This window comes from Crocodylus siamensis, chromosome 4 (genome assembly GCF_052110815.1).
Source record: "Crocodylus siamensis isolate JL-2025a chromosome 4, ASM5211081v1, whole genome shotgun sequence".
Taxonomy (NCBI): Eukaryota; Metazoa; Chordata; order Crocodylia; family Crocodylidae; genus Crocodylus; species Crocodylus siamensis.
The window spans coordinates 84,837,253-84,863,815 of NC_143398.1; the positions used below are offsets into that span (position 1 = coordinate 84,837,253).

At 45.9% G+C, this 26,563-nt stretch overlaps 1 long non-coding RNA gene across 1 annotated transcript; it reads right to left on the bottom strand.

The window, feature by feature from the left end:
- Positions 1–17,150: 17,150 nt before the first annotated feature.
- Positions 17,151–22,521, bottom strand: LOC149865933 (uncharacterized). The gene is made up of 3 exons (XR_016441811.1): positions 22,150–22,521; positions 17,487–17,590; positions 17,151–17,365 (listed from the first exon to the last, which is right to left on the bottom strand). It is a non-coding gene; the product is annotated as an uncharacterized LOC149865933 (long non-coding RNA).
- Positions 22,522–26,563: the final 4,042 nt, after the last annotated feature.

Here is a 26,563-nt window from a genome sequence, read left to right on the forward strand (position 1 = left end):
GTTCTAGCGTTGGCTGAAATTCACCAGATCAAGGTGATTTCCAATATGTCCATAAGGGAAATTACTTAGGATTGGAAAACTGGTTTGTCATGGTTATGTAATAGTCTACATTTATAGTATTAAAAGTTGTGGCACATCTTAACACCAGCCATTCCTTCCAAACAGATACTATCATGATAAAGATACAAGCCCTGTGTAAAGAGATGATTAGCTTGCAGCTCAGCCTGGGACCCAGCTACAGATAGTCAGCGGTTAGGAGTCTGCCTGGCTGGAAGGCTGGCAGCAGCTGCAACTGGTGAGTGACATAGGATGGAGCCACAAAGTGGCATATAAATCCATGAACAGAGGGCAAAAGAGAGAGGGAAAGTTGTGGTGTTGGGCACAAGCACAGAGCCTGGGTTGCCCTTGCAGGGTCTGAGAAAGGATCCCGGGTTCAAAATTTATCTGCCTGGTTTTTTGTTGTTTTGCATATTTTTGCTCCATTGTTTATGTTGTTTTTGTGGGAACAAGTTTGCCCCATGGAAAATAAACCCCAGAGCACTAGGGCTGTGTGAAACAGCGCCATTTTGTTTCAACTTCCATTTCACTGTTTTGACGGGACCGTGTTTTGTTTTGAGTTTCATTTCATTTTGAAACTGCTGTTCCATTTGGTTTCATCAAAACTGTTTCACTGTTTTGATGGTTCGCCGTGTCACAGGAGAGATCAGATGAAAGAGCCCCAAACCCCACCCTGTGGGTTCGTAGGGTGGGGATCATGTACAAAAGAAAAAAAAATGTGAGAACACTTACCTGCAGCAGGGCCCATGGCGCAGCCAGAACAGAGAAGGGAACCCGTGCGGATCATAAGCCGTGCCTTTAGACAGCTGAAGCCAGCCAGTGACATCATTAGCAATCACCGGGTGGCAGGAACAAAAAGGACCACCCACAGAGGCCAAGGGGAGTAGAAGGAGAGAGAGTCAGTGGAGGCTCTCTGGGCTGGTGGCAGCAAGCATAATCAGCAGGGCAGAGAGCCAGAAGAGACTCTCTACCCCAGTGGCGACCGGCGTGCTCGGGAGGAGGGAGAGCCAACAGAGGCTCTCTGCACGACTGGAGGAGGGTGTGCCCGAGAGGCAGGAGAGCCAGCGGAGGCTTTCTGCACCAGCAGAGGCTGGTGTGAACAGCAAAAAGGAAATCCCATCAGGGCTGTAGCAGGCACCCAGGGCTGGAAGGACCGCGGGGTGCTGGAAGTGGAACACCACAGACGACATCGAGGGAAAGTGACTCCGCAAGCTGCACTCGGTGGCGTGAGGCCCAGAAAGAGGAGCCTTAGCCACCCCTGGCCAGATGTCGGATCATCACCCAGAGAGTCCCCAGGTACCGGGTGCAGAATATGGACTGGAGGGGATGAGGGTAAAGAAATCTTAGAGAGAAAGAGTAATGAGGAGGCACCTCCATATCCTAATGGTAGGGCTGGTGAGGAAACTGGACAGACCCTCCCCAACTCATAATTTTGTTTAATTTTTTTTCCCCTTTTTTTTCCCTTTTGGAGGGGTTGTGAGGCGGGATAGATAATGCCAAGGATCTAAGTTTCCTAGTAAGGGAGAAGTCCCAGTGAAGGGGAAGAGAGTGCAGCATAGAGGCACCGGCAGGGCAGCTTCTTTCCGTCCTTCTTTTTTTTTCCTTCTTCTTTTTTTCTTATTCCAGTTGCTGTCGGCCTTTCAGTTTCTGGTTTGAGGTAGCATGGGGCAGGAACAGACCCCAGCTGAGACTAGACAGGGGAACAGTTGAGACACCGGAAAAGAAAGTGCTTGGGACACAAGACTCGAGAGAAAGTCAGGGTCAACAGCACAGCTGCAATGGAGGAACGGCTGACTCAGGATCCAGTGACCCACCGAAGGTTGGCATGAGGTTGGGGTGTACGGGAGGTGGAGCCCCATGGACAGCCATCCAGTGGACTATCCACCACTGAGGAGCCCCAGGTGGTTCGCCCCCCCACTGAGATTACATTCAAGTCATGGCAGGAGAGTCTGGGGGTGGCCACCTAGGAGATAAGTATCTTCCTCAGGGTTTTCAAGAAACCTCAGTATGTTCATCACCGTCTGTCTGGGCCAAGGCAGCACGCGACTGGCTGTTCAAGGCCAGGCAATCACATGCCCATAAGCTATAATGGGGAAGCACAAAACTGCCTTTAACTTTTTCATTTTTTAGCATATTTAGATGAAAACATCAGAGATGGTAGCCCCCTCTGAGGACACAGAGCCTGCAAAGTTTCAAGGAAGTAGGTGATTGGGTTGCTGGGAAACTGCACCTCAAAACCATGAAAGCAAAACTTATCTCACTCATAAGTGTGAAGGCACAATGGGGTGAAAACAGCAGGCATGGTAGCCCTTGCTCAGGCCACAAAGTCTCCCAATTTTCAAGGAGATAGGTGCAGGGAAGCTGTACCACAGGCGGCTGACAAGCAAAACTCGTGACATGTGACTGCGTGTGTGTATGTGTTAAGGCCTGTACATAACATGGTAGTGTGGCCCAGTAAGGTCTCCTCCTCCCCTATAGCCTCAGTCCACTCCACCACTTTAAATAACAAAGCACTTTTCACAGACGAGCCTATGAACTGCACTTCATCAACTTCCTAGGTACAGAAAGTCAGGGACTCAATATAGACATTGGAATTCTGACATACTACAACCTGCCAGACATCTGACTCCCCAGGTATCTCTACACTTTTACCTGCTAAATCCCCCCTCTCACCCCACCCCAGCCTGTCCCTCACCCCCTGACACCTCTATTTCCATTTTCACTGACTGGCTTTCTTGCCTGCATTGAATGCCAGCCCCGGCTTCTTTATTATTCCTTCCATCCAGGACCACCACACACACCAACTGCAGGTGCTTCCTCAGTCTGATGAAGGGATTTTCAACCCAAAACCTGGCATCCCAAGCAGCTAAGCTGAACTGATCTGGAGCCTCACAACTCCACTGTAACCAGCAAGCCTCAGGCCTGTCAAAGACGTGATGAGTCTGGACTTTCCCCAGCCAGGACTGTGTGCATGCATGTGGTGGCTGGAGGTTATGATACCTCCTACCTACCTTCCATCAGGGGGATCCTTGTTCCTGATATTTCCTGGAGCTGCCACACCACCAGCAGTCCCACCAAGCCTCCCAACCCTGGAAGAGTGCAGTTTTAGTGGTCATGCCCAAGACTTGGGGCCTCTTCCCTCCCCACAGCCCCAAACCATACCTCCAAATTTGTCCTGGCATGGAAGCTCAACAGGGACATGTTCTTCCCCTGCTGGTTAGTGATGCAGTGAGTGTCCCCTCCAGCTCTGAGAGCAGGGCATTAAATGATTTTTTAAAAATGAAAAAAGGAAATTGGTGTGGATGGAGTGAGGAGGGTGGCATTCACTCTGTCTGCACCTGGAGCTTGGGGAACCCCAGCAGTGGGAGGTTCACCTTCGGGAACACCACCTGTTCTACCAAACCAGGATCCAAGCAGGTGTGGTGGGGTGTCACTACATCTCCAGCAGTGCTGAACACTCTCTCACTTGGAACACTGGTCAGTGAACAGTACAGGTGTTCCCGAGCAACCGTGGCCAGATCCAGCCACATCTGGCTGCAGCTTTCTCAGGAGGCAAAGGGATTGCACAGCAACAGCTCCACATCCTCAGCAAGGTAGGCAGCCACCAATGCCTGAGCGCTATGTGACTGATGGTGGGGTCTGGTGCCAATGGACCCCACCATGGAAGCCATGCCCTTGGCCCACATTGGCAGTGCATATGGTGGTAGAGAAGACTGACTGGTGGATGGCATGCTATTGTGGAACAGTGGATCCCCCTCTTCCATGTCCCCCTGCCTCTGCCTTTCTGCCTCCCTGACTCACTTCACCAGCACCTCCATCCAGTGATTCAGGCTTTGGCTGCTGCATACACTGCCCTTGACCCTAGGGTTACACATGGTGCCCAGCACGTGGACCGTACAGGACTATAAGGGATCAAGCTGTTTTCTGATCCCCTCCTTCAGCCGTCTCACCAGTGCCTGCACTTTTGGTGACAGCAGCTTGTCCCAGCCAGAAACACTGATCCCCTGGAAAGTCTCCATTTGGCTGAAGTTCCATCACTACAAGGATCAGCTGGCTAAGGAGTGCATCACCAGCGCTGAGAGTCTTGGTGGCCTCAAAGAAGGGCTTGGGGACCACCAAGATCTAGGAGATAGGATCCCACTCAGCTCTGTTAAGGAGGCCACTGATCCCAATCTCCCCGAGCAAGACCATCTCATGGATGGCCTTCTGTTGCTCCACCAGCATCTTGAGCATCAGGTACGTGGAGTTCCCCTGAGTCTCCACGTCCTGCATGATTTTCTGATGTGGGATGTTCAGCTCTGCCTGTTTGTTCCACAGAATCTTGCCCCCTTGATGCTCCAGTGGAAGTAGCCTGTCATCTTTCTGCATATTGAAATGAGCTTGCTGGTGGTGCTGGTGCTGTCACCGAGAGCCCTGTCCTCCTCCCAAGCATCCCTGACAATGACATGCAACTTGTGTGCCACACAATGGATGCCAACAAAGTTGGCATCATGGACTATCCTGACCATATTGGCCCCACTGTTGGTGACCATGAACCCACAGGCAGCTCACCCTGCCCAATGAGCCACCCCTGCACCAACCACTTTGTGGTCCCCATGATCTCTGCTGCTGTATGGAACTCATCCTTCACCTCAGCTTGAAGGAGAGCCCACTGACAGCCTGACCGGTCACACCAATTCCCTGTGAGATGTGGTGATCTCCACCCTGGCTGCTCCAGATGTCTGAAGTGAAGTATAAGGCCACCAGTGGACTTTCCTGGCACAGCTCCTCCCTCAAATACCCCCTGCATGCCTCATACAGGGAGGGCACCACCATCCTGCTGAAGGTGGTGCATGCAGGCATTTGGTATGATGGGGCCATAAGCACCAGGAGGCACCTGAACCCTAGCAACTCAACTAAGGAGAAGGGCTGGTCATCCACAGCAAGCATCTCCCCAGTGCTCTGGGTGATCTTGCTCACCTTTGGCATGCGCCCCCCTTTCTATCTGCCTTTCCCCCACTGTTCCAGGGTGGTCTGCCTCTGCTTTGGAGAGAATGGGGACCTTGGAGAAAGAGGGGAACTTACCTTTGGACACACTCCAACTGGTGCCAGGCTGAGGAAGAGCAAGGGCAAGGGGGTTATGCCTGTGGACATGCATGCAGCATCCCCGTGGTGCTCATGTGTTTTGTTCCCTTGCCCCGACTGGTTCTGGCTCGACAGTGCAGACAGATAGCGCATATGGGATCAGCTAAAAATGATCCCAGACCACACTACCCACTCACTTCTGGGATGCAGGTGCATGTGTGGATGCTTCAATTTGCCCCCTCCTCAGCAGGCAGAGGCATAGCAACAGAAGGAGCAGACTCAGCTGAGCTGCTTGCCTCTGCAACCTCTACTTCAGCCTCTTCTGAAGTGTCTTCTGGGGAAGGAGACCTGGCTCTAGGGGAAACTTGAGAGGTGTGGAGAAAAAACTCAACTTATTCTTCCTCCTTCCCCAGAATTTCCCTTGCTATGGCACTCAGAGCCAGATCCAGATCCAGCTCTTCCTCTGGCACTGGAAGGCTCAGCATGGGAAGTGAAATGGGGGTGGAGGAGACTGTCATGCTGGTGCTAGTGCTTGGTCGGGGGGTGGATTATGGCTGGTGCTCTTGGAGGGGATGCAGACTCAGGCACAGCACTGGCACTTCTCCCCTCTCCTTGCTGCCTGTACTAGTGGAAGCCTCATGCCTGCTGTTGGTAGCAAAGAGGCTGCATCTCAGTTTGCAGGGAGGGAAACTTACACCTCTCCCTCTACACCACCTTCCACCCCTCCCTGAAGGCTTGCTAGCTGCCTTTCCAGCACACTTCATGGTGTGTTTCATAGTGTCTTGCTTTATAAAAATATATAAATGTATATGTGCCTTCCTATATAAATTATATAGTATGATATGCAATATAATTATTAAGTTGAAAAGAATAAATCAATGAATATAATAACAAAATAAAAGGGTCTAGAAAGAAAGCAAAAGGTACTGAACAATGCCACTTGCTAGGCTAGCAAGTAGGAAATCAAATCAATGGTAGTAGTAGCCTTTGTTGTCTAATGCTCCTGAGCTTCTGGAAGATAGCTCAACAACTGACCCCAAGACTGCACCTCAGGCAAGTTCAAACAATGCTGCCTTTTATGCTGTTTTTCCATCCCTCCCCCAGAGCACTCGGATTGGAAGGGACTTCAGGGAAGGATCACAGTTACTGGCCAGCTACACAGTCAATGTCAGAGCAGTCCTTCCCCCCTCTTCCTCCTCCCTCTCCTTACTTTCTGTTTCCCTGCAGGCAAGCCCAGCTTCAGCTTCAAAACTCAAAACGTTTCAAAATTTTCTAAACATTTCAACTGCCCTCGTTTCATTTTAAGGCTGTTTCAAAACCCTTCATTTTGTTTCAATTTTGCTGTTTTGAGCTCAAAACAAGTCAAAACAGCATCAAAGTGAAATAGCCAACAAAATTTTGCACATCCCCACAGAACACAGAGCTGACTGGCCCTGAGAAGGAAGCTGGGTAAGTGACCCTCATATATCTTGCTTCTAGGGAAACATCTATTAATGGAAACAAAATGTTTAATATTTCCCAGGAAAGATTCAAAACTTTCTATAAAGAGCTGCTAATGCATTATCCCAATGGAGGACATCAGTTTCTTATTCTCTCATAAGAGCTACTATCTAGTCATCATGCTGACAATGTTAAGAGAAAAAACATGTAATCTGTGGATGTCATCATGAAACACATTAAAGTCTACAATGCAAAGAAATCACCCTAAATCTTTTATAAAATAATCCAACAGCAAACTCTCACTAGGTCAGTTGGATTGCATTCTTTAATGGTTTCAACTTTGCACAATGTGTAACTGCTTGAGAAGGGCATCAGCGAGAACCGTGTGGAGTGGAAGCAACTGTGGCCTCTGAAAACAATTCAAACAAGTGATGGTCAAGTACTTTCCCATTTCTATAGCTAAACTAGAAAACATTCTCCATAATTCAGAGTTCACAACAGCTATATTGACATCAGTCAATCTTCAAACAACAAAGATTAGATATCACATCCTAGTTAAACCACCTGTACATAAAAACATAAAAAACAAACATCAGACTATGAAACAGTTTGTTCTCTCTCATATTACATTAAATATCAGAAGGAAGAGTTTCCTGCAAGGAAATGACAAGATGTCCCCACCCAGCCCTCCAAGGCGTATCTCTACATGCCACAGGGAAGATACCAGGTTCTTCCCCTTCCACAGGACTTTCCCCAAGTGGATTTCTATGGCTCTAGTGGCAAAGTAGCCCCCCTGACAACAAGCTTTCTTCTTTGATCCCAAGTCAGAGTCTATGTGAGCAGAGGTGCCAAAAAAAGGGTTAGAGATAGTCAACTGCCATGACCACCATAATACACACTCCAGCTATTAGTGTTGCTGGCATATCCAGTATTTGGTAAGTCTATAAAGGAAGGCTGCATGTTCTGGGTCACCAAAACAAATAAGGAATATAAGATCAGATATGGAAATTCAAAAGGCTTCACGTAAAAGGCAGACAGTAAACAATAAAACTTTATTATTATAGCAAACTACAATGAAGTACATGATAATTACAGATCATAGGCGCTGAAACTGTGAGCTAGCACCTGCTAAAGCCCTGGGCTTATATTTTCCTCCTCAGGTTCACTGAGGTTTGCTAAAGCTAACCAGCTCCAGAGGTATCTGCAATCATTATTTTAGATACCCCCCAATGACTAGAGTCCTTCCAGCAATGCTGTTTTTAAGAAGCTTTTTCTGGACTCTTTCCAGGAAAGGCATTTCCAGGACTCTCCCTAGTACTTCACAGCCTCCCTAGAGCCTCCTTTTCAGTCTTCAAGCTCAAAGGATGTCTTGCATCCTCTGAGCTTGAAGGCTCCTTATTCAGACTAGATCCCAAGAGCTTTTCCTCCTCCACAAAGCACTAGAGATGCTGATTTGCAAATGGCTCCTGACTCATACTCTACCTAACCTTAAATCTATTAGTGCTCCTGGGGCTTTAGTCCTTCAGGGTTGCATTTTATGCCCCCTATCTTGAAACAGTGGGTGTTATTTTTTTTCCATCACTATGTACATGTCATCACTCTTAAATCTCATGAAATTCTCAGTGCACTATTCAAAATAAATTACTACAAGGGCACTGCATAAGAATCCACCCCTCTGATCTCTTTGTACTAAATTACAGCAGGGGGCACCTATAGCTTGCAGCAAGCTGACAATGTACAGATGTCATCAACTAAACTCTATTTCATATGTGAATCCATTGTTTTATTATTTCTCTTGAACAACCACACCTACGAACAGGGGGATTATAATACACACACAAATCTGCACCCCATGAATTTCTTATACATATCTTCCCACGCATATTGCAATGTTGTGGTCTGGCAATTGGAACTATGATAATGTGCCCCCTGCATTATCTCACAGGGGGTCCCAATCCCTGGGCAGGGGACAGGGAGTCTAAGCCAAGACAGACCCTGTGTGCAGCAGCCACACAGCAGCACTGGGTTGTGCTTGGGATGGCCAGGGGAGGGAGAAAGGAGCAGGGAGGTGGCAGCTGGGCGGAGAGAGTCTAGAGGAAACAAATGCCAGTCCCTTAACACGGAGCGGAGGGGTCCTCTGGCTGGAGGGGAGCCCTCAGAGACAGAGGTAGCAAAATTTGCAGCAGTCACAAAGCCTAGATCTTGTGCACACAGCAAAGATCCCCAGACTTTTTCTGCCAACAGTCATGAGGAACCCCTGTGCCCCCCCTTCCGCCCCCCAACACTGTGCACCTCTAAAACATCCCTTTTTACCTGGCTCTGGTGTAATTGTCCTCCTAATGCCATTAATCCACTCACCGGTTTTATGTGGACCTGATCATGAGCCTAAAGGAGCGAGGCCATGTGCAGAGAGAACAGTATCAGCAGTCCCCAGAGGGGCAACTCCTCCCCTCACCACCCCCCCCCCACCATTCCCCTGCTCTGCCCTGGCCCAAGCAGTTCATGTTTAAGACACAATGAAGTGTGAACCCAGGGGTGGAGTGGGGGGGCATCTACAAACCATGCTCAGCAGGGTGGCCACCTCTAAATGTTGAAAACTTTCTTGCTGGTCTTACAGCAGAAGAGATGCTCTTCTCTGCATATTGGGCATCGAGTTAATGTAACCAGCAGTAGGTAATGCATTTTAATGTATTTGCTGCATTTCAACTCCCCTACACACAAAGCAAAAGGAAAACCTTTAGACTTGGACCCTCTCCAGCTCCTCCCCCTCCCCCACTATCACTGCAGCCTGACTCTCCCCACCCCCACTAGAGATAATGTTCTTATGAGACAGATACAGTGTTGCAACAAAATTTTTTATTTTATTTATAGAAACTTTCAATAGTAACTGCTGAATGGTTTAATGTTCAGTGCTGATTGGTCAGCGACCTACAGAGCACCCTCACTATCTACAACAGCCAGAATGTATGTGGCCAGACAATGCCACACAATGGCTCCCCAACCAGTATTTGCATGCTGATTGTAGATGCCCACATCTCCGGCTGCTGCCTCCTGCACTTCCTCAGACCAGAAGTCACTGAAAACCTCCCCCTTGTCTTGCAAATGTTGTGGAGAAGGCAGGCCACATTGAATGCTGTAATATTTTCTGGCTCCACCTCAAGCCTGTAGTTCAGTGACCTCCACCATGCTTTCAGATGGCCAAAGGCACATTCAACAGTAATCCAGCATTTGCTGAGGTGGTGGTTGAATACTGTCTTTTGCCAGTCAATAACTTGTCCTCCATATGGCTTCATGAGCCAGGGCAGGAGGGAGGAAGATGCATCTGCTGTGATAAGCAGGGACACAGCAACACCCCAAATCACTGCATCAGGGACCCCAGTCACATATTGTCCTTTCTCAATCATGCCAGGCAGTGGTGAGTTTCAAAAGATACATTCATCATTAGCACTGCCTGCCCAGCTTGTATAAATATTAGTGAAGCATCCTTGGTGATCAGTTATGGCCTGAAGGATCACTGAGGCAAATTCCTTCCTGTTGGTGAATGTCTGGCTCCCCTGGGATGGGGATAGGACCGGGATAGGTATCCACACAATTAGGAAACTCCATGGCCTTGAAGTCTTCAACAACTTCCTTGTTTGCTGCGATGTCCTGCAGCAGCTGACATACCTCATGTACCACCACCCTGGCTGTGCAGGGAGCCATGCTGAACTGGTTCCTGATGAAGTGGAGTCTGGTGGGGATGTCCAGTTTCATGATGGCCATGGCCACCCTCTTTTCTGGTGTGATGGGATGATGCATGAGTGTCCTAGCCAAGGACCAGAATTCTCATTCGGTGGCAGGATGCACAGTAGCTTCATACTATGAAAAGCTGCCCTACTTTCTCACAAAGGATGCAGGAGACACTTGCATCTGATCCTTCAGTATGATGGGGTCGAAGGATGCCACAGTGTCACTTAGCCCACAAGACTCCAAAGACTGGCCTTTCACTGCAGTGGGCATTGTGATATGCACTGCACAGTCTTCAGGCTATCAGTCAGAGACTAGGGGCAAGTGTTCTCAGCAGTTCCAGCACAGGGAGAACCAAGGCAAAGTTGTCTTGGCCATGACTCCACTCTCCCTGATGGCTTTACTATATCAGATTCCATGATGGTACTGACCCTGGATTTGTGCGGCATGGCAGAAATTTCAGACACCCAAAGAACAGTGTCAGTACTGGAGATGCCCAAGGATCCATGCCCAGGGACTTACAAGTTATAGGGAAGGGACATTAAGATCAGTTTGGGTGACTAGGGCTTATGGGGTGACAAGGGCTTTTGTGCCAGGGCCAAGCATGGTGAGGCAGAAGGGAAGGCATTCATTTTGTAAGCAGTAAATATGTCCGCTGCTTGCAGTCACACAATGTTTTGCATATATGGGGATGGACGTGCTGGGCCCTCTCAAAGTTGCTTGTGGGGGAAGCATTAATTCATTTAGCATTCATTTAGGATTCAAGCATTCAGTACAAGCATTAATTTATTTGTGCTGCTGAGAGATGTACAATAATTTCCTTAGCAGACTGGGGAGACATCTAGGTTCCTGATTAATCATCCTTTGCTGGTGGCTGCATTATCCCTGCCACTTGGTGAATTACTGATTCATGATTGCCAGTAGTGTTACCTGTCTGCTCCATGTTCTTGGGGAACCCTGACACAGGACACAGACTGTCTGACTCACACAGAATCGCCCCCCCCCACCCCCACCTAAACAGAAACTGATTAAGATGCAGTGAGAGACACACCTAAAACCCTCCAGATAAGGGTGACAAAGGTGCAACAAATGCCCCAGGTCTCATTTGCATCTGAGATGGGAACAGATGACCATTCATTTACATGAGAGATGGAGAACAGAAAACCTGAAGCAGAGACTGCGGTGAATTCTGGAATCAGCGAAGCAGGGGAGCACTGCATGATGGGAAGCTGTGTTCCAGATGCTAATCAACCCCCACACCCAGCTCAGCATTTATCAGACCAGTTCTAATCTGGATTTACAAAGGACTTTTCCTTCCCCCCCCCACCTCTAAGCAAGAGTAAGTTTATTGGACATCTCGGGCCATACATTCCCCGGTCCCACTATGGGAGGCCTATGTAAACTTAATTGGCTACAACTCGGTTGCCGGGTTAGGGAATGCTGAGGCAATAGACCGAGTCAGAGGGGGTATGGGCAACATTTGAACAATGGTACAGGGTTCATCACAGCGTCCAGCCCGTTGGAGCCCTGTCCACAAGTGTTGTCATACTTTTCCCGAGACAACAGGTGGAAGTCCTCTCCACAACAGGTTATGAACACTCTAATAATTGCCTTAAGTCTGTTAAAAGACTATAATAAGATCTGGAAAAGTCATGCTAAGCTGAGGCTTGTTCACAGCAAGTAAGAATCCAAAAACCCTGATGCTGCAATCTATTGTTTCTGAAGACAATATCCAGAAGATATCCCATCAAGTATATCTGCTATCCATAGAATGTCAAGCTGGCTCCAAGTAGATGTTTCCTGAGTATCAATCAAGTTCCTGAGATGTTCCACCCAGATAACCCGTTGTCAATAGAAAAGACAATTTGATTTACAATATTGAGAATGCTTGAAAGAAGCTGAACTGGGGGTATAAAAATCTGTAAAAGAAGCAGCAGCGTGTGTGCTGACACCACTCGCTTTCTTCTGGAGAGGCTGCAGGAGGAGGATCATCTCCCTTCAAGGATCATGCTGAGAACTTTGACCTCTCAGTTTTGCAACCCGAGTGCCTTGGACTGGTGAGATCCCAGCTCTCTCTCTCTAAGCATAGATTTCTAAACTTGAACTGTATTAGTTAAGCTTGAGCTAAGTTTCCCCAAATACTTCGTGAAACCAGGGTATACGGTGACTGTTTGTGTTTGTTTTTCCTTTGCATGTCTATCACTACTAGTGTCAATATATATTTCATCTACTTAGCAATAAATAACTTATATAGTCAAACTGGTGGTAACTCGGTATAATTTGCCACCTTTACTTCTCTTTCCCCACTTGCTCTGCAGCAACGCCCCTCTTACCTAAGCTAAAGATCCCCGTGTAGCCCAGAAATACTGTGGGGTCTGCTCATCAAGAGACTAAAAGATTGGGAAGTGCTGAGTTCGAAACACATAAGGGGATCAGCTTGTACAGGCTGATTGACCCAGTTTGGCTCAGACGTGCCCTAATGAACTGAATGCTGGCCCATGAGGGTGTCATCTGGACACCCAGCCAGATTCAGAGGTATTCTGTTTAATTGTGTGCTTGTGTCTGACTGTGGTTATTGTTGCTCTGATGAACTGATTCTTGGCATATGAGGGTGTCAGCCTGTCCATGCTGATCAACCCGGCCAGGTCAGGCGTGTCACGTTAATCTGTGTGTGTTTGTGTGTATGACTGATTTGGGGGCTGGAAGAACCCAGCCCCATTGAACTGAGTCCTGCAAGATAGCTCCACTGGGGGTGAGGGCTTGCAGAAGGGAGAGATACAGCTCCATTCAGAAACACAAGTAACACAAGCAGCACATTGATAGAATTACCAAGACCCTAGCCCTAATAAATAAGCACACCCCAAAGTAGTGGGCAAATCTGGTAACAGTAGTCAGTCTGGTATAGGGAGTGGGGATGAGATCTTGGACCATCAACACCTTTTATTTTTTCAAATTCCTGCTACCAGCTACCACAGCCATTGGAATTTTGTGGAGGCATTGGGGGCAACCTTTAATCACCAATACAGCCCACAGATGAATTGCTGGACAAAGTCTTGGAGGTGTATTGAAAGGTTGAAGAGCAATAGGCAGCAGCTCACTGGGACATTATAGCCAGTACAAGGGAATTCCTTGACCTGGCCAATAAGTGATGTCAGAATATCACCCATAGCCAGTGAATGGAGGGCAAATTTAGACAGGAGCTTCTTAGAAGCATGACCCCATCTGCCCCATCCCAGGACCAAACATGCAACATCCACTGTGCATGGTCCTATCTATGATCAGCCCCCCATAGTGACATCATAGACAGCCACTGTGCTTTTGCATGAGGGATGCCCCTACTCTAGCAGGACAATGAGAGTGCCACTATACCTTAGGGCCAATGGGGAGGGTGAGACAGAGGGGGCACAGGAGGGGAAGAATAGCCAGTGACAGGTGATGGGTTTTTAGAGTTGTTAGTGCTGTGCTGAAGTTTCTGTAGCAAAACAGGGGAGTGAGCATTGTCTTGCTGCATTATTTCTTTTCTGCTTCAGTTACTGACAATAAAATACATGTGCTTTGGCAAAATTTTAATGAATTTTTGTCCTTGTCTGTCTGCTGACATGGGAAGGGTCAGAAGTTGTACTAGATGATTGATAGTAGAACAACTTCAAAACCAGTCAGGCAAGCTTAACAAAATTCTAAGTGCCTCCCCCCGCATCCCTTCTACAAGCTAGCAAACACCATCCCCCACCCCATCTACACTCCTCCTCTTAAACAGAGAGAACATAAAGTAAAGAATCGAACAAAACAAATAGAAATCTTTATTTCTAACCAAAAATAAACAAAATTAAGCAAACCTCAGAACAGCTTTTCTAAGATAACAATTAATATTTACTACATAACATGAATTTTTTTTTTTTTTACTGTAAATGCATGAACCATGGAAAAAACAACAGCCTAAGCAAAAATCATTTCTAACTAAAAGAACTTGGCTTTATGGTGCACTTCCAGAGCTTGATCAAGAACTTGTGAACTGAAAAGCAGACATCTGTGTCGGCCTATGCTGTTCCCTGACAGGGATAGAGGCAGGGGCAGAGGCAGGAGTGGGGCCAACAACCAGCAGGCGTAGAATCATTGCCAATAGCCTGGTCAGTATTTGCCAGTCCTGATGGGTCTTGGAATGCCTCCTGGACTCGATGTGGTTTCTTTCATGCTGGACAGCCACGAACCTACCTGTAGCCAGATGGATCTGTCTCACTGTCTCACACAGCCAATGCCTGTAGTCCCTGAGGGTATTCACGATCCTGTTTGTGCATGCATTGGCAGCAGCCTGCCTCAGTAGCTTGCATGTCCTTGGTGGCAGTGTTGGAAACGGAGTTGAAAATCAAGAAATACAGGAAAGAGAGTGAATTAAAGACAGTTTGTGCTCTATAAAGACACACTCAGTGAATCTTGTGAGCGGATAAGAAGCAGTCAGCCCAAAATGACCAAGAAAGGGTGCCTGGCTATGGGTGGTAGAGCACCCTGAGTGGCTGCTAAAACATGCTATCCTGCTGCAAACAAACAGCTGTAAACAAATTTCCCTCCCCACCTTCGCATCACAGCTCAGCCTAATCACAGCTGTCAATTCAGGTGACAGGTGACTATAATGTTCCCCAGGGCTTCATATACCACCAGGTGTGGATGTTGAGCTTCATAGTCTATCCTCCTTGGAGGAAGTGGCAGGTGACATGACTGGGACCCTGTTGCTATCTTCTCCACTGGAGTCCCTGTGAGTTGCAGCAGTGGTTGTAAATGTCTCTGCAGGCAAGGATGCACTGGAGGACTCTTTCCCTGTGCATTCACAGCAATCCAGTACCTCCATTAGAAGCTGAAGGTACCTGTAATGGGCCACATCATGCAGTGGGGTGTCCTGCCACTGTGCTCCAGCAACATCCCTGTGGAAGGCAGCCCACAGCATGTTTGCCTAGACCCAACACTGGAGTGGGGTCCTGTTGTGCCCCCACTCTGCCATTCTCCTTGCAACATCAAGGTAGATGTGCCAGTTGACCCATGAGCTACAGATGAACTGGCACACAACCTCAGGGTCTGCTAGCACCCGCATCAGGCTCTTTGTTTCGGTGAAGTTCCAAATGAACCTAGATCTATGCGCCTCAGTCCACTCCGTTCTCCCCTAAATGTCAAACACCTCAGATCAATAAGGGGTACCCCGTGGAGCTTTGCACTCAATTTATAGGTCTTGAGGTGACCTGGCCAAGGGAAGTTCACTCCCTTCCCACTCTAATATCTGGGCAAAGTTTGGACAGCAGGCATGCTCTGCAACTGTTGCAACTTTTGACACCAGTCAGAGGGGTTCACCTGGAACAATTTGGCACCACGCAGGGTCAAGCCAGGGAGTGGTGTTCTGTTCTGCACCTGTGGCAACTAGGGGTGCACTGATAGAGATGTTTTGGGCTGATACAGGTGACCAATTTTTAATGAGCCATATTAGCCGATACCAATTCAATTGCTGATATGCAGCCCAGCAGCTTGGAGAACAGTGTCTGGCTGGTAAGTCTGTGGGAGGGAAAGGGTGTGAGGGGGAAGATCAAGGACCCCATGGTGAGGGAGGGAGTGGGGCTGGGGCTGGGGCAGGGACATCTGCTGTATAGCCAAGGTGGGCAGGGCACAGAACAGAGCCAAGGCTTGTCCAAGGGGCACAGGAAGTGGGGGAGGGCAGCTCCCTCCACTGCACACACCATGGGAGGGCATGGGGGAGGGTGCGCACCCCCTAGATCTGTGTGCAGGGTGAGGGCAGGCTGTCGCTATGAGCTGGAAGCACTGCCAGGCTCTTCCTGGCAGGGGGGCTGGGCTGGGCTGCACTTGGGATGGGTGGTAGTGGTGGTGGGACAGGAGGCTATGGCAAAATTTGGAGGTGGCACAGTGTTGCCACCGCCCACACCAAGCATGTGGATGCCATGGCACAGTATCAGGCTGACCAGTGACTGATGTGTCAAGACACTGCTCCTAGCAGGACATGATCTGAAATGCTGAGCAGTTGAGGAATAGCTGATGAGGGAATTAATGGTGACAGAACTCATTCACTATTCCTAAAGTGGGAGCACTTAAGGATCATGATTGGGTTCACAGAACTCAGCTTGTCAGGTTTACATGAAACTGGCAAGTGAATTAATGATGTTAGGGGGACAATTACACCACAGCCAGGTGAAAAGGGATGTTTTAGTGATGCAGAGTGGGTTGGCACAAGAGTTCCTCACAGTAGTTAGCAGAAAAGGTCTGAGGTCTGAGATTTTTGATGTGTGCGCAAGACCTCTTGCAAGTTTTTCTGCCAGTCAACTGGGACATTTTCATGCCAGACAGTGTCAAGCCAGGGAGGGAGGCTCTGTCTGCCTCCATGGCAACTCTGCGTATCTTATGGGCATGCTTGTTCTATGTTTTAGCCCTGCTTGGTCCTTTAGCCTTGTGTATGCCATGGCACAGATTCAGGCTGCCCAGTGTCAAGACAAGACTTGTTTCCTGTAACCATGCCTTCTCTAAAAAAATTGGCATTTTTTGGTTTTTGGAGATTATTCCTGAAATCCGTCAAGCATTCAGCAGAAAAAAGACAGGCTCTGAGCAGAAGACTGAATGAATGAACCCTGAACCCCAAGCACAGGCAGTCACTCCCCAGGCCAAAAGCAATCTCCACACCAAAACCACACCAGCACCCCGTCAAGGGTGTCCCCCACCACCAACAGCAACTGCCATCCATAAGACTGATGCCCCACAGACTGCTAAAGCACTGCTAAGTGTACCATGAATGAAAAAACAGAAACTTACAGAAATAAAATTTTAATTCAAATATAAATAAATACAACTACAGCCAAACAGAGAACATGGGAACACTGTTGAATCCCCACTCCCCTCCCCCACAAGTACAAAGCAATTAATAAAAGTAAATAAAAGCAAAGGTCTAAAATGCTCCCTTAAAAGTCTTCTCCCTCTCAAAAAATATTTTTTTCATTCGCTGCTCCCCGAGTACCCGCAGCGCGCGGGCATCTCTCTTCTGCAGTATGCACTGTGGAGGGATCACTGCTCGACTGTGCAAATGACAGTTTTGCTGCAGGGGAAGAAAGAAGATGGGAGGGTTTGCCCCATACTTCCAACTTACTTTCCTTGCCCCCTCTTACAGGCTACGAAATCTGCCATGGGAGATTTCTCCAAGCCTTCTCTAGGCATACCTATGTACTCAGTGTCATTGAATATTCAAGTGTAGTTCTGCCAGTCATGGTAGTGGACATAGGGATCTGGGTCACTGCATTGGCAGTCCTCAAGCAAGGCATAGCTGGAGGGCAATTGGAAGAGAGACGGCAGTTAGATTGGCATGGTCCAACGTAGCCCGCATTACTTATCCTATACTTTCGGGCTTTCTCCTATTACCATATGCCCACGACCCCCACAATGCCAAACACCACTGGCTACACTTCTGCCTCTGGCTGCAGTTCTGGACATTCCAGGGGGAAGGAGTGGTGGAGGGATGGGGTGGGGGTGAATGAAAGTTGGGATGGATCTGTTGGGTAGCAGGGAAGCGTTTGTGGTAGGACAGTGGGTGGTGGAAGCATCACCACTGTCACATTCAGCAGTATGGGAAGGGTGTACAGACAAGCAGGATTAGAATGCAGGAGGGGAGAGGAGGGCAGAAAATAAGAGGATAGCGACACTGGGGCCTTCTTGCTTGCCTGGAACCCATGGCTGGTGTGGCTGGATGCCTGCTGGTTGGTACGTGTATGCTTCTTGGCTGTTCGACCAAGAACTGCTGCTATGAGTCTCTCAAAGGAGAATGTTAAAGCAGCCCAATGAATTTTGGGGACCCGTTCAACTTTCATTAGGTGTTAAATACTCAGAGCAAAACACACCTAACAGGGCCAGACCCCACCTCCCCTGTTGTTGCAAAGACTGACAGCTGGACAGCTGTCTGGACAGCAAGGCAATTTTGGGGAGCCATTAAACATGTATTAGGTGCTAAATGCTCAGAGCAGAACCCACCCAACTTGTCAGGAAGGGTCAGGCTTCTTTACACCAGGCATGGCACAGCAGCCATAGAGGAAGACCAACTTCACTGTCCCTGCACCCCAAAAATCCCTGCCCATACGCGGCACAACAGCAGGCTACACAATGACCGATGTGTCAAGACACTGCTCACAGGGGTCTTATTGACAGACTGACCACCCACCCAGGAGCCCCCCTCCCTCCTCCCTGGTGTGAGGCAAGCACAAGCCTCGGGTCTGACTTGTGCCTCAAGCATGAGTCACCAGGGTGAACCAGGAAAAGTGTCTGCCCTCCTGGAACTGCAGGTTGGCTTCAGGGGGAAGGGGTGGGCATGCACACTGAAAAAAAAATGTTATGATGCCTACAGGCTAGAATCCACCATTCTAAGACTGGGCGCCCGCTTACTGCTTTTACGAGCAAAGAAAACTGCCCTCAGCAGTCCACGTAAGTTATTAATTATGTGCATGAACCCTGAACTAGTGGAACAGGATACACCTTTTGCCAGAACATGTCATTTTTATTCTGTTGAGTGTTTTCGTGAGACCAATCACAGCATTAACCCCAAGTTAGGTGACCAGCATTCAATAGCATGCTTCGCCATGTGGTATGTCTATAACAGTGCTGGTCAGGATACACCACACACAGCATTATCCCCGATTACGGAGAAGGGAGCATGTACAGCAGAAACTGGTTCATCTCCAAAAGACTCTGAGATCACCCTGATTTGCAACCCCCCCACCTCCAACACACCCTGGGGATCTTTGGACACCCACCACACTAAGTGAAATAGGAGATGACAACTACAGATCAGTGGCTTTGAATTCTTTATTTAATGAGATAATAATAAAAGGTCAGCAGAAGAATGATTCATGTTTTAGGACCTGATGTCCTAAAACATTCGTTACAAATACCTGCAAAAGGAGGGCTCACTGCACAAAAATTGTAGTGATACCCGATGGTCAAAAGGGCTCAGTACACATCATTCAGTGAATTGCCATGTGCACATGACATTTTAATGGCTGCACCATTGCAAGTTGCATCATTGCAAACTAAACTACATTGGGATGTGGTTTAGTTTGTGATGATGCAATCTCATTTTAAGCACCAAAAACTTGCGTATGTATAAAGTATAACGCCATTAAGCTACACAAAGGGAGATTTTCATCATCTGCACATTGTCTGGACATCATTTGTACTAGTGTCCCTTATTTCAAAAATTCTGATGAACCTATAAATGAATGCATATTACAGCAACTTTTTCAGAAGATTCAATCATGTTGCCTTTGTTTCTGGAAGGTCCTCAAAGAATAGGCAACCCATTAACTTATAATGGCATAATCAGCATGGGATTCATAAATAATATGCCACTTATCAATCAACACATAATTGGTTTGGGGTTACTTACTGTTGTGGTGCCAACTACATTACTGGATTCAGCAGGACTTATGCAAGCCCCTGACAGATTTATACCAATTCTTTTAGGTGGGTAGTGGGCACGTAGCCCAAACATTTTTAACACTAAAGAGTGCTACCCTTTCTAGCATTTTTGGGCAAGGATCTTGTTTTCATGAATCTCCTGCTATTATCCTGTATGTACCACACTGACAGACAAACAATAATAATATGGGCAAACTCTTAAAGTTCTTACTCCATTTTCAGTGGATGCTCTGCCTGCGAAAAGACTGAGGCCTGGTCTACTCTACAAAGTTTTGCCAGTGGGAACTGTCTTTTTTTTTGGCAGAGCCTTTCATTTCTATCTCCACTTCTGAGTTCTGCTTGTAAAACCCTGACTTTTGTGGTTAAAGTTAAACACCTGCCTAAGCAAGAAAAATCCCCTACTGGTATTGTTCTGTCAGTCTAGTGCCTCTGTAGATGCTGAATTTTCTGTACCAGTTCCCTAGCAACCTACCCACAATACCTCTGGTGTGATCACTGACATAGGGACAGAGACTATTTTGAACTTTGGTCACAGTGACTGAAGGCTGCCAACCCTGTGATATATCCGGTATATATTGGAAAAGTCCATCTTTCTCTTAGCTCATTTTTTGTGAACAAATTGGCATTACTTGGTAAAAAGACAACACAAAAAGACAACATGACGAGATGGAAGGAAAAGAAATATGAGAATTTGAGTCTAAGCTACCAGTTCCCGGACTCGAGGAACAAACTGAGAGTGCATTGCATAATAGATGATGATGGAACAAGGGACACTGGGACTTCTACCCATTGAGAACCACATCTTTTGCCAATTCTAATTTTGAGAATGTGCAGCCCCAGTAAAGGCAGTCAAAGTGCTCCTCTAACATTGCAGGGTCACTGGCTCTATGCCAGGAAAAGTTCTTCCTGTAAAACTTTCCACTGGAGACATGGCCTAAGTCAAGCCTTAGTAAGAAATAAGGGCTTGTTTGGCTCATAATTCATCTGCAATTAAGTAGAATATTTGCAACAATGACTTCTGAAGTCTTACTGGAAAAATCAATCCACATTAGCGTAGGGTGGACCATGTCACACGAATGGAAAACTGGCCATGGAACCATATACAAAGGTTAATAATAAACATCAATCTATCAAGTTGGAAGAGATGTCTGTTGGAGTGCTGCAGGGAACAGACCAAACTGACTAAGGGCCTGCAGTTTGGAATGATATACACAGATATCACAAAACGAGGGAGAGGGGCATGGGGAAGCTACAACTACTACTATGCACTCCTCGCTACTAAAGAGATACTGACAAGTGAAGCAATGCACAGAAGATGGTGAGAAAAGTTTAAATAGCTGAGAGGATGGATGTATGGCAAAGATTTACCCTTAAAACATTCATGAATGCTGTGGTTGCTTCTCAATCCTTCCTCTGCCCCTACTACAAGGTGCTTTGGCTTTCTCTCATTCATTTTTCCCAGTTTATCCATTCCATTTCTTCCTTTCCATAATCCCACTTCCTCACCATTGAAGGACATTCAACTCCACTCACTCACCATTGTCAGTCTTAGTAACATATCTGTTGCTGCCAGCTTTGCTTCCCTACAAGTTCTGTCCTCTGCTCCCTAAATATGGACACCTATCCAATATAACTACAGGTTAAGAACTGGTAATGGGAAGTGGAGATGCCTCATGAATAGGGAGAGTTTAAGACTTATATAGTTTCTGCATAATGAGAAACCCTTCCTAGTCACAAGGCTTAAGACCTCCAGCTGACCCACCTCCACATCCCTTCAAACAGCCAGAGGTGTAATGGAAGGAGGTGTAACCAGGGTACCAGCTTGAGTGCTGACCCTGAGGGGGTGCAAAAGCAGTCGAAGCTTCATTGCCAACCCAGCCACCGCTGGCTGCAATGCAACCACTGACACTGCCCCAGATGCAGCTGTTGCATCTAATTACATCTGTGAAAACAGCCAGCCCCTGGGTTTATACACCTGGGAACTAACCAGAACAATAAAGGTTAAAAGGACTATTTTAACTATAACACTGTTGGCACCTTTCATTATACAAAAGGAATTTACAGACTGGCTATACAGATCACAGACTAATGCAATGTAACCACTGCTGAGGGGAAACATAGCAGCTGGTTTTTGTCACATAAAGAATCAACATAAGGCAGAGAGTGTAGACCAACATTACATCTAGATGAATATTTCAACACTTCAAAGTTAAAGTAAATCTTCCAAGACTGGCATGTATCAAGCATCTCTCCTATAAGCTCCTGGCCAAGGTGGAACAGGTTTGTTTCCTTTGTCTTGAAACTTCAGCCTATTACCATTTCTTCTACTGCTGCTCCTTTACAGTGCTCTCCTGGCCTCTTTTCCCCCTGTGATGTGGGATGACTTCCTCCCCACCCCTTTGATAAATCACTACTCACCCCTCTCAAAAAAGTCATCCCTCCAGTCGTCATCATCTCTCCTTTTGGACTGACTTCTCCTCGGAAGATTTCTGTTGGAGCCCAATTGTATATTTGTTCCGTGTATTGATGGGAGGTCTTCTCAGTGAACAGGAAAAGGCCAGTCTGAATTGTACTGATGAAGAAATCTACTGCAGGCTGGCAAAGACAACTGTGCCACCAAGAACCTGACAGAGAGGAACAGTGATTAAGAGTAGACTGGCTGCATTGCTGGAGACACAAATCCCAACACACTCACATCAATAGACACAAATCCCAACACACACACAGTAGCCTAATAGCAGGGGGCAGCAGCATATTAGCACTGTCCATGCTGTGATGTACTAGTGCGCAGTGTTATTAAGCTACTGTGCAGTTAGCATATCATGTACATGTTCCCCCCATCTCTGAAATACTTAAAATTGGTCTCTGCTTGAGACCAGGTACCATTGGCCAGATCTCATGTTTCATTTCCTATGTTCTTTGATTTCCTATAAAATAGCAGATTAACTTTTCATTGTCACAGCTTCTTTTTAAGTCCTTCTACAGACTTAAAAACCTCAGCTGTACTTAAGATTTCCTCACCTCCTTTCTGGTTTTATAGTAGTCTTTGTAGTATGTCAAAATGACAGATTTTTCCCTTTTATATTGTATGACCTTTGTTCACTTTAGACATCTGTTTAAGTTAATTCCCACCTCCACCACATGTGCACTTTTAAACAACTCTTGATGCCTGTGTTTGATAAATGTTGAGTACATGCATGTGTGTGTGAATGTGCGTTATATCTGATATATTATGCTTGAGGAATTGCATGTGATCATGTAATTGGTCTCAGAGTTGTATTCAAAATGAACTTGTAGTTTCTGACTTCAGATAGCTTAACCATGCAACTTAATGGCATAATTTTAAAATATTCATAACTTGTCCAGCTAGAAACTAGAAATCCCCCCCACCCCCGTAAAGCCATATCTTACTTATCTGTGAGGATTATTTCTACACTAAATTCCAATGTTCAATCTTCAGCCTTTGATAATCTTATTGCAAAATAATGGAGCATCTTTTTATATGGGAAAAAGCATGCAGCCCATTGTCCTCTGACTAACTACATTTTGCTGATATTTTCCAAAGACATTCATCCTAAGTAGAAAATATAAATGTGGTAATAGAATATTTATCTGTTTCAACATCTTACAAAGTATAGTATCATAGAGCTCCTGATAAAAATTAGAAAAACATGAAACCGCAATTTCTGTGACAAATGCTGTCAGAACCAGTTGGTCATCCTACTAAGGCTTGTTCTTATTTATAGAGAGATGTTTGTTTGTGTCATCTTTTATATGCTTCAGATATAGATGAACTATATGTCATCTAAATAAATAAATGAAGACAGTAGTATCAGAGAAAAAAGTTGGGTGAACAGAACAAAAATCCCATTAGATTTAAATGTCCTTTTAGCAGAACCTCAGAAAAGAAACTCAAAGTTCCCACTGTCCTTAGTCAGACTTAAGATTTTACAAAGGGGGTATGAGAAAATTGCAACCAGCACTTCAAGGATGGCTGCAATCCCCCTGGCTTCTAGCAACTCTGCCCCCACCCCACTCACCTTACTTCAGGGAGGTAGGCAGTGCTCATTTCTCTCTAGTGTTCGTCTGGTTTTTCATCATTTTATAAGCGATTGACTGTAATAGATGGGGAAAAAAAGAAAACAGAGTTTCATTCTTACTTGTAACAATTTTTAAGTGAGTGATGATTTTATCATTTCTCCATTGGCCCTCACAGCCAAACTGCAATTTCTAAAACTAAAAGTTCAACTCAAACTTTGTTATTCTGTTGTCAGATCTGGGTCATTCACAAGTTAGTACAAGAATTTCCTTTTCTTGACTTATGATTACCGTGTATCTTCTATGAGGTAGCCATAAGCAGAGGGACTGTGATCCTAATTCAAGATCAAATAAATTATTAGAATAGCAGGATTAGCAGAATCCACCAACCAAGACTGCTGCCTCGCTGTTGTCATGGGTCTAGGAACTGTGGTGATAGAGAAATGAGATTATTAAGAAGGTCTTGACTCCAGGCTTTCACTGAAGGTTCTAGTTCAGTTCCATATGACAATCTTTCTGACTCCCATAATGAATGTTTTAATGTGTATACAACAATTAGTATCAACACTAATCATGTAGCTAACTATTCATTATCAATTCCTCTATCCAATGATTTTGTGTGCATCATCCCCCCAGATGTTAGTCGATCGTTTTAGGCTCTCATTCACAAAATATAAGTCAGACCATGAGTTTGACTTTGGCTGATTAGCTATGTAGTTTAATCTGAAATATGCAAGAAAAAAGCTGAGAACTTTTATTTTTAAGCAGTGTGCTGACATCTGTCAGATTCTGTAGATTCAAATATTCCAGTAAAGCACATCTGGGCATTGTAGTTTGTGCCTCAGCTTGCTTTTAAATTGTCCTCTACAACAAAAGAGACTTCATGTAGTTAATGAGTTTTGGAGGCTATTAACTTTGAGACATGACAATGGATAGACAAAGATGTCTCATAATTAGAATACACTAACGGAGGCCTAAATATTTGGCCTTCTCTCTATAAAACCATATCATAAACTCCCAGCACTGAAATATTCAGTATTCATATAAGACTTTACATTTCTAAAGCACTACAAATATTAAATAATAAATCCATTAGTCCAAGTAATCATCATCATCTTCTACATTTTAGATAATTTATTTAAGATAGAAAAGTTGCATCGCATGCCCATGGCAACACAGTAAATAATTGACAGAAATGGGTATACGAAGTATGAGATCATATCTTTCATCCCCATGCTCTGTTCCCTGAAGCATACTCCCTTGTTAATGTCTGTTTCTAGGGCTTTCATTGGACCACTTAGGGCTGCTTTTCCAGGGCTTTATATGGTTAAAAAGATAGGAGTAGAGTAGTATAAGATTAAGTCATAACCCACCCCTAGTTGCTATATATCATCTATGCAAGAGTACAGAGAAAAAAAGAAACATTTGAGAACTGATGCAACTGGACTGTCAAAAAGGAGCAAGTTTTTTACTTCAGGATTGAAAGCAGTAGTCAATATATACATGCCTGGAAAATATTAAATATTCACAATAATTTGTATTTCAACTATCTGCTCTTGTTATGCTAAACACAATTTTCAGGTTTTACTTTTAAAGGACACAGACAACCTAAAAATGTCCCCTTAATCTCAAATGTTATGTTTGCTTTTCTTCCAGTACAGGATCACTACAATGAACAGAAATCAGGGTGGGGATGAGGGAATCGTTCCTACTACTTTAAATTGTTCTTAACCATTTTTTTCATTAGAGCAGGGACTGCAACGTCTGAATCCCACATTTTACATTAATGTCCTAACCCCTGGGCTATGGACTTTTCTAGGGTGCAGTCTTCTCAGTCTCTCCTATTGGATCAGTTGCCTTTTGTATAACTAAGTTAATAGTCATTGGAGCAGGGACTTCCATCTAGGTCTCCCACATAAGCACCCTGGTCTGTACTGAGCTCTCTCACTTTTCTTCAATCTCAACAAAAAAGTTCTGAAAGGTCTTTGTTTAGCCCCGGTGCGAGGCAGGAACATGTTTTAAATCCCCCAAACTTTCAGACTGGGATGGGATGGGATGGGATGGGAGGGGATGGGATGATTGTTTTCCATTCTGTTCTAGTTGGCACCATCACCGTTCTTGGATCAACTGTACCTCTGACTCCTTCTTTAGCCCTTTTAGGGCATTCCTCAGGCTTCCAGCCTCTAGCCTCCTTTTCAGATGGGAACCCACATCCCTCTCCCTCCAGCCTAGGGCTAAGGACTGCAGTTCCCTTGCATATCACTGTGATTATTCCAATAGGTCTCAACTTGAGTTCAGTACCTGCAGATCTGCTTTGTCTTTGGGTCAATCAAAGAGCTTACCAGTGTTGCAAAGCACCACTCTCTCTATTTAAGAGAAAAATATTACACAGAAAACATACCCTAAGATCCCTCTACATGTAAAATTTACTAGGTATTACCCATCTTTTTCATGGAGTCCTGGATTATACACTATTCAAGACTGTCACCTCCTTGCTCTAAGTCTAGTATGCGTGTCCCAACCTCATGTCAATAATTGAACTGAGCGAGACAGTCTCAATTCACTGTTTCAAAACTTCTTTCCAGGAATTCAAACCAGAACATATAATTGCCTCCCTGGAACAGGTAAGGCTCCCCAGGCTTGTTCATCCCCATAGACCATAGAACTGGTCAGCATTTATACCTAAAAACCTGTAACATTCAGTAACAATGACTTAGATGTCTGACTGTCTAGTACAAAACATATCTACCTCCTCACTGTAACATGGCAGCCATTTTGACTATCACATGGGTAC